The 13,530-nt window shown below is 45.0% G+C and overlaps 1 pseudogene; it reads right to left on the bottom strand.

Annotated features, from left to right (window-relative positions):
• Positions 1–784: 784 nt before the first annotated feature.
• On the bottom strand, positions 785–6,033 carry LOC115168673 (RNA-binding protein 15 pseudogene; annotated as a pseudogene).
• Positions 6,034–13,530: the final 7,497 nt, after the last annotated feature.

Raw genomic sequence — 13,530 nt, forward strand, 5'->3', positions numbered from 1 at the left:
CTCCCTCAGCAGTGCAACAGCTTGCAGTGGTACTGTAGAGCTGCTATGTGAGTTAAGAAACGGCACCCAAAGAGATGCATCATGCGTGGCAGCCGGTGACAGGACCTCTGCTTGTGTAGGGAACCGTGGACAAGGCACAGCCACAGACACACCCCAGGCTGTGGTCAACTCAAACAGACCAGCAATTGTAGAGGACAACAGTGAAAGAGATGGAGGCATTGCTGCAAATCCAGCCTGTGAAGACTCAAACTTTGTAGAGGAAAATGAAATGAAAGGGGCTGCTACTGTATTCCAGCTCCATTTTCCCACATACTGCACTAGCGTGTCAGCCTGCCACTGTTCCACACAGCTGAGCAGCAGGACACGGACACAGTGGGCACAGTGGCAGGCTCCTCCATGGATCCTGTGATTCCTGCCCCACTGTGTACTGGGTTCACCTGCTAGGGCAGTAGGACTAACACGCGGAGCCCGGCCCTGGAGGGGTAAAAAGGTACTGGGGTCAAAAGGTATGCTATTAAATAGCAACAACTTCTGAACAGCTCCTGTTAGCTAAACAGATTACCAACAGCTCCTGAAAGGTGTGTATAAGAGAACACACACAGGCGATCATCAGCGAACAAACACAGAGGTCTCTCCTAGTCTCTAACAATCAGCAAAGAGGTGTTTGGTTCCCTTCTCTTGTGCAATAATTCAAAGTGATAAACAATTCCTGTTTGGAAACACAACAGACGGGGGTAGTCAGAGCAGTTCCCTCTGTTCAATTCATTTCCAGGGCAGAAACAGGTTTCCCTCAAATGAAACAATTTATTGATATTTTGGAGGACAAATAAGTGCGTAAATGCACTTTCTCTCTGAGTGTTAAACAACTTGGCAGTAAGACGAGTGTGGGAAGAGGATTTTCCATTTCTTGTCTTCCCAATGAAATCAGGTACACAAGCACAAAGCGAGAGGGTCCTATTACTGCACTTAAAACAGAACACAAAATGACACACAACTTAAAAGCTGCCTTCTCAGTGAAAACGTGACAAATACTAAGTAGTTTCCTTCTCTTGAAACTCTTCAGAGTTTCCTGTAAAGGTTTTAAGCCATAAAAAGTCCACATTTGAGGCAGTGAACTTGGGAGACAAAACAGTTTTTTCCCCCAGACAATTTCGTCAACAGATAAAACTAAACCAACCTCATCTTAAAACTACAACTCAGTTACGTTTTTTTTTTTTAAGAGACAGTCATATAATGGTACCAAAAGTAGGCTATAAATATAGGTCTTAAAAATCTAACTGTTGGCTGACAGAGGGAAAACTGTGGTTAAAAAAAATATACTACAAAATAATAGCACTACAACTTATAAAACTTACAATCCCCCCCCAAAAACTAAATGATCAGTTTATATATTGAATACCTTTTTACTTTTTGATTATTAGGATTACTGTATATCAATTGTTAGCAATTACCATTAAAATATTGTCATATTCAGACAAACTTGGCGACAAACATTGGCATATTGATTGAATGAAACCGGACCAACAAATAAAAGTCTGTTTTTATCTCTAGTGTAATCTTATCACACATTATAGGTCAAAGGTTATAGGTCACAACGTACTACCAAGGGTCAAGTGGTGCTAAAGACAATGTACACAATAAAATCTACCCTTAGCATCTCTCTTAGTAGGCTATTTGTTTGTCGCGTCATTGCATTGATGGACCCATCTATATTAGCTGGGCAAAAATCACTTCTAAATTCCTCATTCAGCCTCTCAATATGCCCAAATATTACTGGAGAGTCGCTTAAACATTAAAACACATTTGAAAACCGATTGAACACACTGTATTTAAGCTACACCACAACCAAGTTAGGAATTTACACTCAGCAACTAAAAGCCATGTATAGCTGTTTAAACCTCCTTTACACATTTTGTCACAACCCACTTTGTAGTGTTCCATTAACCATTTCTTGAACACACAGGATTTTCAGGTGTAACGGAACCAATTACACAGAGTAAAACACCAGGTGTAACGGAACCAATTACACAGAGTAAAACACCAGGTGTAACGGAACCAATTACACAGAGTAAAACACCAGGTGTAACGGAACCAATTACACAGAGTAAAACACCAGGTGTAACGGAGCCAATTACACAGAGTAAAACACCAGGTGTAACGGAGCCAATTACACAGAGTAAAACACCAGGTGTAACGGAACCAATTACACATGGTAAAACACCAGGTGTAACGAAACCAATTACACAGAGTAAAACACCAGGTGTAACGGAGCCAATTACACAGAGTAAAACACCAGGTGTAACGGAGCCAATTACACAGAGTAAAACACCAGGTGTAACGGAACCAATTACACAGAGTAAAACACCAGGTGTAACGGAGCCAATTACACAGAGTAAAACACCAGGTGTAACGGAGCCAATTACACAGAGTAAAACACCAGATGTAACGGAGCCAATTACACATGGTAAAACACCAGGTGTAACCAAACACCAGATAGCCTACCGTGCATAGGTACATTCAGATTTCTAGGTTTAGAACGTGTTCATGTATTAGAGAAAGACAGTAAGTCCATTTGATCAATATGGAAGACAGTAAAGACATATCCCAACAATGTCCCCAATCATTTTTTTTATGAGAAACACAAACGGAATGATTTCTACCCTCACCATACCAGTCAAAACAGGGCCTGATGGTATCTTCCTCAAAATGTGACATTTAGAATAAAGAAATGGTTAGTTAACAAAGGGTTTTGAGGTGAATATTTTGCTAAAAATATATAATTAACTTTAAATGACACCAACTGATTGTAATAAGCATTAAGTAGTATAACGTATACATAATACAACCGAACACTAACAGCAGAGAAAATCTTAAGAGAGAAGTTTCAACTTTTACAAAACAGCGGTCGGTTCAAGTTTTCCTAAATGAAAACGAAAAAGGGGCCATTATACCTAATTTTAAATTACAGTAGATTTTTCATTTTATTCATAGAATGTCCCCCTTTTATAATACTCCAGCTGAATTGTTTCTGCATATGTTGGCTAGAAATGATCACACCCTTTATAAAACAGGGTTCCAAAATTTACACATTTGTTGACTTTCAGGGGGACATTTTATACTTATTTTGGTGGGAAAAATAGTGACATAGCCTATCCCCCCCCATAACCCCCCATAACCCTACTCTCTAGTAGCACCCCATGAGGCAGAACTCAACACACAGCATGCAATAGTAGTTTTTTTACAATATCATTGATGTTTTGCTTCCTCTATCTGATTGTAGTTATGATGGACCTCGCACCACGACCATCACCAGATAGTCCTCGTCGGTTTTGGCCAGAGCTTTAGCCGAGGCATCAATGAACTGCTGTGAGAACTCACAGGGAGGGAACGCGTGGAGAACACCCTGGTGGTCTTTATCCCGGCTACCTCCAACCGGCAAGCTGATGACTCCAGCTGCCTGCTTCTGTTTCAGGTAGGAAACCAGATTTCGGAGAGGACGCTGTGTTGAAGCCGCCGGGTCCGTTGACGACACCTCCTCACCGCCAGAACCGGGAACCGCCAGGAGGACGGCATAGCCGCTGGGGCCGGCCGCTTTGATGCGTCTGGAGACCTCGTCCAGCTTGGGCTGGTCGAGGCGGAGACGCTGAGTGATCTTGAGCTCCCCCACCTGTCTCCCTGTGGGGCCGTCGACAAGGAGTTCCTTGGCCACGCCCTGGTGACCCTCCAGGAGGTGCATGTTGGCGGGGAAGTTGCTGTTCTTCAGGAGGAGCATGCCGTGCCAGGCCAGGCTCAGCTTGGATGACTGACTACCTTTAGAGCCGCCCTGGTCTGAGGAGCGATCCCTCTTAGCTCCAGGTCCTTTGCTGCTGCTGTCGCCGGCTTTACGTTTCCGCTCCCCTGCTGAGGATGAGAGGCCACTGCTGGAGGCCCCTCTTTCGGCAAGACTCCCCTGGCTCTTTAGTCTCCTGTCCCCTCCACCAGGATGCTCCAGACTGAGGCGACGGTCTCGTCCAGGGGAGGGTCTGTCGTCGCCACGAGGGGTACGCTCTGAGTCACTGAAGCGGCCCCCGTTGGGGCTACCATCTGGGGATGGGCCCCCTCGGTGTCGGCGTGCCGTGCGGTCAGTGCTGTCAGGAGAGACGTCAAGATGGCGACCGTCATCCATAAGGTGTCGTTTCCGTCTTGGGTCGCAGCCGCGCCCCACCAGCTCTCGCTCCAGAGACCAGGGCTCCCTCCCTCCCGGCCGCCGGTCCCGCTCCAGCGGCTCAAAGGTCCCGGGACGTACCCGCTCACGCATAGCCGGGATGGGGGGCCACTCGGCCCCGGGGAAGCCCATCTCTCTCTCTCTGAAGTGGAGCAGCGGTGGAGTCCTTTCCCTGTCCCTCAGGGGCTCAGCTATGGCGCGGTGGATGAAAGCCTCTGCCACCATGTCGAAGGGGGGTAGAGGAAGAGGCTGAAGGAACTGCTGCTGGTAGTGGTGCTCTGTGTCTGCAAAGTCCACCCTGAGTCTCCTCTCGGGCCCACCCAGAGGGAAGCCACGCATGTGCGTGCACGCAGCCTGAGCAGCGTCAAGACTCTCGTACTGTATATAAGCCCAGGTGTCCCCCTTTCTGTAGTCAATGGTCCTTATTGTACCAAAGCGGTCAAACTCTCTGGCCAATGCTGCTAGGGGGACCCAGGGTCCGAGCCCACCCACCCATAGGCGTGTGGTGGGGGTGGCCTTACCATAGCCAATCTTTATGGGGTTACGGCCCACTATCTTCCCAGACATGGTGAGTTTGGCGCGGTGGGCCATGTCGAGATTCTCAAACTTGAGGAACCCGTATGTGCTGGTCTGTCCCCGTGTGGGCTTTATATCCACCTCTGTTATCAACCCAAACCTGTCGAAGGCCCGCCTCAGGTCTGTCTCTGTGACAGTGATGTCCAAGTTGCCCAGAAACAACGTCCTGTTTGCTCTTTGATCATCCTCTGGGGAGATAAAATCCTCCTCGCGGAAAGCAGAAGCTCTCTCTGCAATGAAAGCTGGACCTGGGCGCACCCTGGCTTCAAACAGGGCAAACTCCCTCTCCCGCTCTAGGTCTCTGGGCAAAGGAGGAGGTGGGGGAGGAGGGAGGCGCCCAAGGGCCAGCTGCTGTAGTCTGTAGTCTCTGTATCCAAGCACAGATGGGGAGAGGGGTCTCTGGGTGTGCAAGTGTCTGTGGCCTGGGGCTCCAACATATGGGTCTCTGTCAACTCGCTCAACTGGAGAACGGCTTCTCCTCCTGTTAATGTGCACTGCATCGATTTTCAGAGGTCGGTCATAAAGTACTAACCTGCCCCGTGCGTGTTTAGCTGCTCTGGCATCCTCGGGCTTTCTGAAGTTGACAAACGCAATTCTCTCGTCGTTGCTGCGGCTTATTTTGACACTCACGTCCCCGAATTTTTTGAATTCGTGGAAAAGTCCGTCTTCTATGTCTTCATCGCTCAACTGTGTGCCCAGTTCACTGATTTTGAGAGTTTTGTACTCACTCTCGTTGTTGTTAGGTGGAGGCGGAACACGCTCGCCGCGAGCATTAGTCCTTGCCGCGGCTAAATCGAGTGTCAAACCCAGGTTGTGATTCTTACCGATAGAGGTAGCAGCAGCAGCAACGGGATAGCTATGGTTACTCCCGCCGGTTCGACTCGATACATGTCCATCAAAATCCCGGCCTCTCTTGTCACCCAACAAACTCCTTCTCGTAGATCCACCGTCACTTTTAGTCGAGCTATTTCCATTATTACTCCCACTGGAAACCGAGATAGCCCTCATTTTCTTGCTGGGCGGGTGGCCTCCTCCCCTGTCTCGGATATCATCCAAAGCCCGAGAACGCTTTTTAATCGGTGATCTTTCTTTGCCTTTCATTGTAGCTCACCATACAACGATTATGGCTTTTCTTGTGTTATTTCTGTAATGTCTTGCAGTAAATCAGTGAAAAGGCGAACTCCGATTATCACTGACCCTGCCGCAAATCAACAACATCCGCCATTTTGTCTAGAGTTGTGTCAGAGCCCGCCCCTTCGAGCTGATTGGACTGAAAACGGTGTGGAGAACAACCACCATGTTTACAGTGGATGTCAGTCAAATCAGAAATAACAGAAACTCGGACAATATTTGTTTTGGTTAAAAGTTGTTTAGCATACAGCCATGGGTTTTATATTTAGTTATCTATGTTTTTAAATAACTAGTATTATTGACCATAATAAAGTGTACTACACATTATTTGTAAAACACTGAGCAAAGTAAGAATTCAACACCATTCTATTTTGCGCTAGGTTTTTAAAAGGCATGCATTGTGAGAGTTTTTTTTAATGAATTGTATAAAACTATTTCAGTGGGTTTAGAAAATTGACAATTTTTTTTAAATTGCCAATTTTCTCTGTCTAAAGCTGTACTTTTGCAATCTCTCCACATGATGGTGCCATCTGAGTAGCATACTAAAACTTACTTGTCACCATGCAGTAGTGTCTTGTAACCATGCAGTAGCGGCTTGATAAGCAAATACATTAACTACTGTATGTGTTATGTTTTTCAGAATATACTTAAAGTGCTTTTGGTCAAAATGTTTATAAGACAGCCAATATGAGTCTCAGTAGGCCTATATCAGCCTGTATGTGACAGGGTAGGAACCTTAGTTTTGGTCAGTGTTTCCCCTTGGGATGGGGTCGATTGTACTAAGTCGGCAGGCCTATGTGTTAACTGGTTATCAATGTTTGTTTTTTCAAGATTGACATACACTACAGGACCAAAATTATGTGGACACCCCTTCAAATTAGTGGATTCAGCTATTTCAGCAACACCCGTTGCTGACAGGTGTATAAAATCGAGCGGACAGCCATGCAATCTCCATAGACAAATATTGGCAGTAGAATTGCCCGTATTTTGCTCCCGAGTGGCGCAGTGGTCTAATGCACTGCATCTCAGTGCTAGAAGTGTCACTACAGAAACTGGTTCGAACCCGGGCTGTATCACAACCGGCCGTGATCAGGAGTCCCATAGGGCGGTACACAATTGGCCCAGCGTTGCCTGGGTTAGGGGAGGGTTTGGCCAGGGTAGGTCGTCATTGTAAATAATAATTTGTTCTTAACTGACGTGCCTAGTTAAATAAAGGTTAACTAAAAATAAGAGCTCAGTGACTTTCATCATAGGATGCCACCTTTCCAACGAGTCAGTTCGTCAAATTCCTGCCCTGCTAGAGCGGCCCCAGTCAACTGTAAGTGCTGTTATTGTGAAGTGGAAACGTCTAGGAGTAACAATGGCTCAGTGGTAGGCCACACAAGCTCACAGAACGGGGCCACTGAGTGCTGAAGCTCATAGCGCATAAAAATCGTCTTTCCTCGGGTGCAACATTCACTACCGAGTTCCAAACGGCCTCTTGAAGCAATGTCAGCACAATAATTGTTCATTGGGAGCTGCAGGAAATGGGTTTCCATGGCCGAGCAGCCACACACAAGCCTAAGATCACCATGTGCAATGCCAAGCGTCGGCTGGAGTGGTGTAAAGCTCGCAGCCATTGGACTCATATTCTCTGGAGTGATGAATCACGCATGACCATCTGGCAGTTCAATGGACGGATCTGGGTTTAGCGGATGGCAGGAGAACATTACCTGCCTGAATGCATTGTGCCAACTGTAAAGTTCGGTGGAGGAGGAATAATGGTCTAGAGCTGTTTTTAATGGTTTGAACTAGGCGCCTTAGTTCCAGTGAAGGGAAATCTTAACGCTACATCATACAATGACATTCTAGATGATTCTGTGCTTCCAACTTTGTGGCAACAGTTTGGGGAAAGCCCTTTCCTGTTTATGCATGACAATGCCCCCGTGCACAGAAATGGTTTGTTGAGATCGGTGTGGAAGAACTTGACTGGCCTGCACAGAACCCTGACCTCAACCCCATCACACACCTTTGGGATGAATTGGAAAGCCGACTGCGAGCCAGGCCCAATCGCCTTACTACATTAGTGCCCGACCTCACTAATGCTCTTGTGGCTGAATAGAAGCAAGTCCACACAGCAATGTTCCAACTTCTAGTGGAAAGCCTACCCAGAAGAGTGGAGGCTGTTAAAGCAGCGAAGGGGGGGGAACCAATGCCATATTAATGCCAATGATTTTGTAATGAGATGTTCGATGTTTTGATAGCAGTGTTTTTTGATACCTAGTAAGTCTTAACTAGGTATTAACTTCACCCCCCTCCCTTCAGATCAGCTGCTAAATCTGTTCTACAGTTTCTTCTCTCTCCTTTGAAATAAAACCCAAAGCAACCTGACACTTATAGCTGAGCTCTCTCTCACCTTAATTCTATTACCTCTCATGTTGACAGTTACAGTAGGGCCCTTTAGGCCTACACCACATGCTGCCAATTATGAGCTTATAGGTACAAAACTGTTAATGCCGATTAATCACATCAAGCGTCTCAGAGTAGGAGTGTTGATATAGGATCAGTTCCCCCTGCCCTTATATTTTATAATTGTATAAAAAAAATGTCTCAAATGATAATAATGCTAAACTGATCCTAGATCTGCACTCCTAATCTGACATGCTTAATGATTACTGGCCTAGATCACAGCAGTTAATTGGGGGAGGACGGGCTTGAATGGAATGGCTGGAACAGTATTGAATGGAATGGTATTGAACACATTAAACACATGGTTTCTGTATGTTTGATGCCATTCCATTCACTCCATTCCAGCCATTACTATGAGCTTTCCTACCCTCAGCAGCCTCCTGTGGCTTAGATGTCTGATCATGAGCCTGATGTGAGAGTTCAGAATAGCAGCACAGACACGGCATCACTAGTTTATGATTCAGGGCAGTCAAGGTACATCTGTGGCATAGATCAAAAGCTTGGTGTACTTCTTGAAACTACGGTCGGACGACAGCTTTGCAGATTTAATGACACGTTCAGAGGTATTTCTTTGGATAATGAGGTTAATATATGTATGTACAGGCGCCAGTGACAACCCTCACCCAATGACCCCGAATAAAGAGCCTGTGTGTGTGTGTGTGTGTGTGTGTGTGTGTGTGTGTGTGTGTGTGTGTGTGTGTGTGTGTGTGTGCATGCGTGCGTGTGTGTGTCGGACATGGATGAGGAACGTTTGTCGCACACCTAGGACCTAAGCCATTTTCCGCTCCGTGGTGTTTTTGATGGATGACTCTGTTGCACTAATGATAAACAGCAACGCAGAGTTGGGCCTTCATATTTTAGCCTGGTTTACTGAGTTAAGAGACACTAGCTCCTGTACTCCTGAGCTTACTTGGAATGTAACTTAAGTAGCTAATTCAATGAGCTCTACACACTATTTTCAGGTTAAAATAGTTCATTTACACTCTGACTGACCAGGCTTTAGAGAAATGTTGAGTCATCTTGCCTCCAGAATATTTTGCAATGAATAGGGACAGTTGATGAATTACTGTCATTTTAATACAAAACATTTATAGTACTCACTATATGACTGGTGTTTTTACAATCGCCTGAAGTAAAGCAATGTAATGACACATTTTACATGTCAATTTCACTGCATCACCCTATGTAATGTTAAGTCTGTCTGTTTTACAGTTTAACACCTCTATTTTGAGAGTCTGATACCTCACCTTTAAACATTACAGTAAAGGTTACTTTGAGAGACCACATGACTCATTCATTGTGAGTCAGAGGCCTATAAGCCGTTACACAATTTCGTCTGCTTGTTTTCTACAGGCCATTCATCTGTCTCCTTAGTTTCTGCTCTGTTCTGAAGGCTCCTCTTATCTCTTCCACTTAATCTGAGGTTTAATCAGTGCTGGGCTGTGCAGCTGGAGAGTGAGTGCCGGGGTGTATTCATTGGGACGCACAAGGGAAAACGTTTTAAAACAGTCTGAAACAGAAAATGAAAATGTGCATTTCTTATTGCACAAGTCCAGGTAGTTGTCCCTCCCTGTTTCCGTCTGCTTTTCTTCCGTTTGGTGCCTAATGAATATGGCCCTAACTGTCTCCTAGGGTCTGGCTGGAATTTGAAGGCTGTATGTGGGTGTGGAAAGTGTCTCTGATGGGTTTGCTTTTCACTCCCTCTACTCTGCTCAGCTCCTCTATTGAAACCACATGTCGGCTTACACAAAACAAGGCACTGATCAGAGGAGGCCGGGAGGGGATTGGCTGGCATCTAATCTGTTCCAGCATTGCTGTCATAGTACTGAAGTAACGAGAGGGAAGGGAGGATGGGAGGAAGAGAGAGAGCACAAAATATTTGCCCATAGCAATCTAACCTAAAGTAGCTTTGAAGGATCTGTCTTTCACTGTAAATCATTTTCTTTTCAACCCAGAGAAGATGCATTACCAAAGAAATCATCCGGTATGGCTAGCTGACACATAGTGGGCATCTTGTCATGTTCATCATCCTGTCATGTTTACCATCTTGTCATGTTTACCAGATGGGGTGGTGCCACGCAACTCTACATTTCAGAGCAGCACCAGCCAATGACGAGAAGACATTAGACAGAGAAAGAGCATGTAGTTATTTTCATCTTCCTCCAATCAATAGTAGCCAGCAGCCACACCATCCTGCTGCATCCTACTGCTGGCTTGTTTGCCTCTGAAGCTAAACTGCCCTGCAGGGTTGGGCATGGTCGATCCTTGGATGGGAGACCAGATGCTGCTGGACGTGTTTTTGGAGGGCCAGTAGGGGGCACTCTTCCCTCTGGTCTAAGGAGACCCCAATAACGGTGGTGTATAAAAAGGACAAGGCCATGCATTTACCACCAATCCCTTCTTATACATTGCTCTACTTTTTTTTTTGTATGGACATTATCATAGTATACATGACCCCAATATTAGCTCCAAGACACCGCTAATTAAAAAATATATATAAAATGGATTGTGAGGATTTATTGGTGCATTGAACCATGCCATAGTTTAAAAACTATTTGGATATGTTTAAAACAATGACGTCATATCTGAATTCCAACATCTTTGTGCACGTTCGGCCATTGTCTCCATGAGTTACAATAACTCATGAAGGCTTTCCCTGGGTCATTGAAACCCATGTGTAATGTGGAAAATCATGCCACACCACCACTGTGTCAAGGAAAGGACCTATCAGTATACAGTAATTAATCAACTCTCCATAAAATACTCCTTGTGATAAAAAAATTAAGAACGACCAGGGAATTATAACCCCAATTTCTTCAGTGAGACATAGCTCATCATTCATTTCAGTTTGGAGTTTACCCTCTCTGTTGCCAGATGTGAACTAGGTAGACCCTGCATTCTCAATACAGATCGGGGACTTTGGAGGGATGCCTGATAGCTGCCCTACACTTCATCATCAATGGCATAGTGCAGTCGCTCAGTTAGTTCTTCATTAATAGGCCTACCACTTTAAACTGATGCATGGGGTGCCATCCGAAGGCCTCTTGATGTGAGGCCAGCATTACTGCTACACACACACACACACACACACACAACACACACACACACACACACACACACACACACACACACACACACACACACACACACACACACACAGAGCCCCTCCCTCAACGGACAGACCGCTCTTATAGTCCTGGATGTTGTGTAGGAATATTTTTTATTCTGTACAGGCTTCCTTCTTTTCACTCTGTCAATTAGGTTAATATTGTGGAGTAACTACAATGTTGTTGATTCATCTTCAGTTTTCTCCTATTACAGCCATTAAACTCTGTAACTGTTTTAAAGTCACCATTGGCCTCATAGTGAAATCCCTGAGCGGTTTCCTTCCTCTCCGGCAACTGAGTTAGGAAAGACGCCTATATCTTTCTAGTGACTGGCTTGGTGTATTGGTACACCATCCAAAGTGTAATTAACAACTTCACCATGCTCAAAGGGATATTCAATGTCTGCTTTTTTTTATTTTGACCCATCTACAATAGGTGACCTTCCTTGCGAGGCAATGGAAAACCTCCCTGGTCTTTGTGGTTGAATCTGTGTTTGAAGTTCACTGCTCGACTGAGGGACCTTACAGATATTTGTATGTGTGGGGTACAGGGATGAGGTAGTCATTAAAAAAAACATGTTAAATTATTGCATACAGAGTAAACTTATTATGTGACTTGTTAACCAAATATTTTCCCCTGAACTTATTCCGGCTTGCCATAAAAAAAAGTGTTGAATACTTATTTATCCAAGACATTTCAGCTTTTCATTTTTTATAAATTTGTTAAATTTTCTACAAACATACCGTACATGACCAAAAGTACAGTACTGCAGATGTTTTGGTACCCTTCCACAGATCAGTGCCTCGACACAATCCTTTCTTTGAGCTCTACGGACAATTCCTTTTCGATTTAAAAAACCCCACATTTATTTAGAAATATCACATTTAGACCATTTACGCAGTACTACTTACTCAGTACTTTGTTGAAGCAACTTTGGCAGTAATTTACAGCTTTGAGTCTTCTTGGGCATGACACTACAAGCTTGGCACACCTGTATTTGGGGAATTTCTCCCATTCTTTTCTGCAGATCCTCTCAAGCTCTGTCAGGTTGGACGGGGAGTGTTGCTGCACAGCTATTTTCAGGTCCCTCCAGAGACGTTTGATTGGGTTCAAGTCCGGGCTCTGGCTGGGCCACTCAAGGACATTCAGAGACTTGTCCCGAAACCACTCCTAATTTGTCTTGGCTGTGTGCTTAGGGTCATTGTCCTGTTGGAAGGTGAACCTTTGCCCCAGTCTGAGGTCCTGAGCGCTCTGAAGCAGATTTTCATCAAGGATTTCTCTACTTTCCTCTGTTCATCGTTCCCTCGATCCTTACTAGTCTCCCAGTCCCTGCCTCTGAAAAACATTCCCACAGCATGATGATGCCAACACCATGCTTCACTGCAGGGAAGGTCCCAGGTTTCCTCCAGACCTGAGGCTTGGCATTCAGGCCAAAGAGCAAGAGGACAAGTACATTAGCGTGTCTAGTTTGAGAAACAGATGCCTCACAAGTCCTCAACTGGCATCTTCATTAAATAGTACCCGCAAAACACCAGTCTTAACATCAACAGCGAAGAGGCGACTCTGGGATGCTGGCCTTCTAGGCAGAGTTGCAAAGAAAAAAACATATCTGACTGGCCAATAAAAATAAAAGATTAAGATGGGCAAAAGAACACAGACACTGGGACAGAGGAACTCTGCCTAGAAGTAATCTCTTCACTGTTGACATTGAGACTGGGGTTTTGCGGGTACTATTTAATGAAGCTGCCAGTTAAAGACTTGTGAGGCGTCTGTTTCTCAAACTAGACACTCTAATGTAATTGTCCTCTTGCTCAGTTGTGCACCGGGGCCTCCCACTCCTCTTTCTATTCTGGTTAGAGCCAGTTTGTGCTGTTCTGTGAAGGGAGTGTTACACAGCATTGTACGAGATCTTCAGTTTCTTGACAACTTATCTTATGGAAAAGCCTTAATTTCTCAAAACAAGAATAGACTGACGAGTTTCAGAAGGAAGTTCTTTGTTTCTGGTAATTTTGAGCCTGTAATCGAACCCACAATGCTGATGCTCTAGATACTCAACTAGTCTAA

The sequence above is a fragment of the Salmo trutta genome, chromosome 30, assembly GCF_901001165.1.
Source record: "Salmo trutta chromosome 30, fSalTru1.1, whole genome shotgun sequence".
Taxonomy (NCBI): Eukaryota; Metazoa; Chordata; class Actinopteri; order Salmoniformes; family Salmonidae; genus Salmo; species Salmo trutta.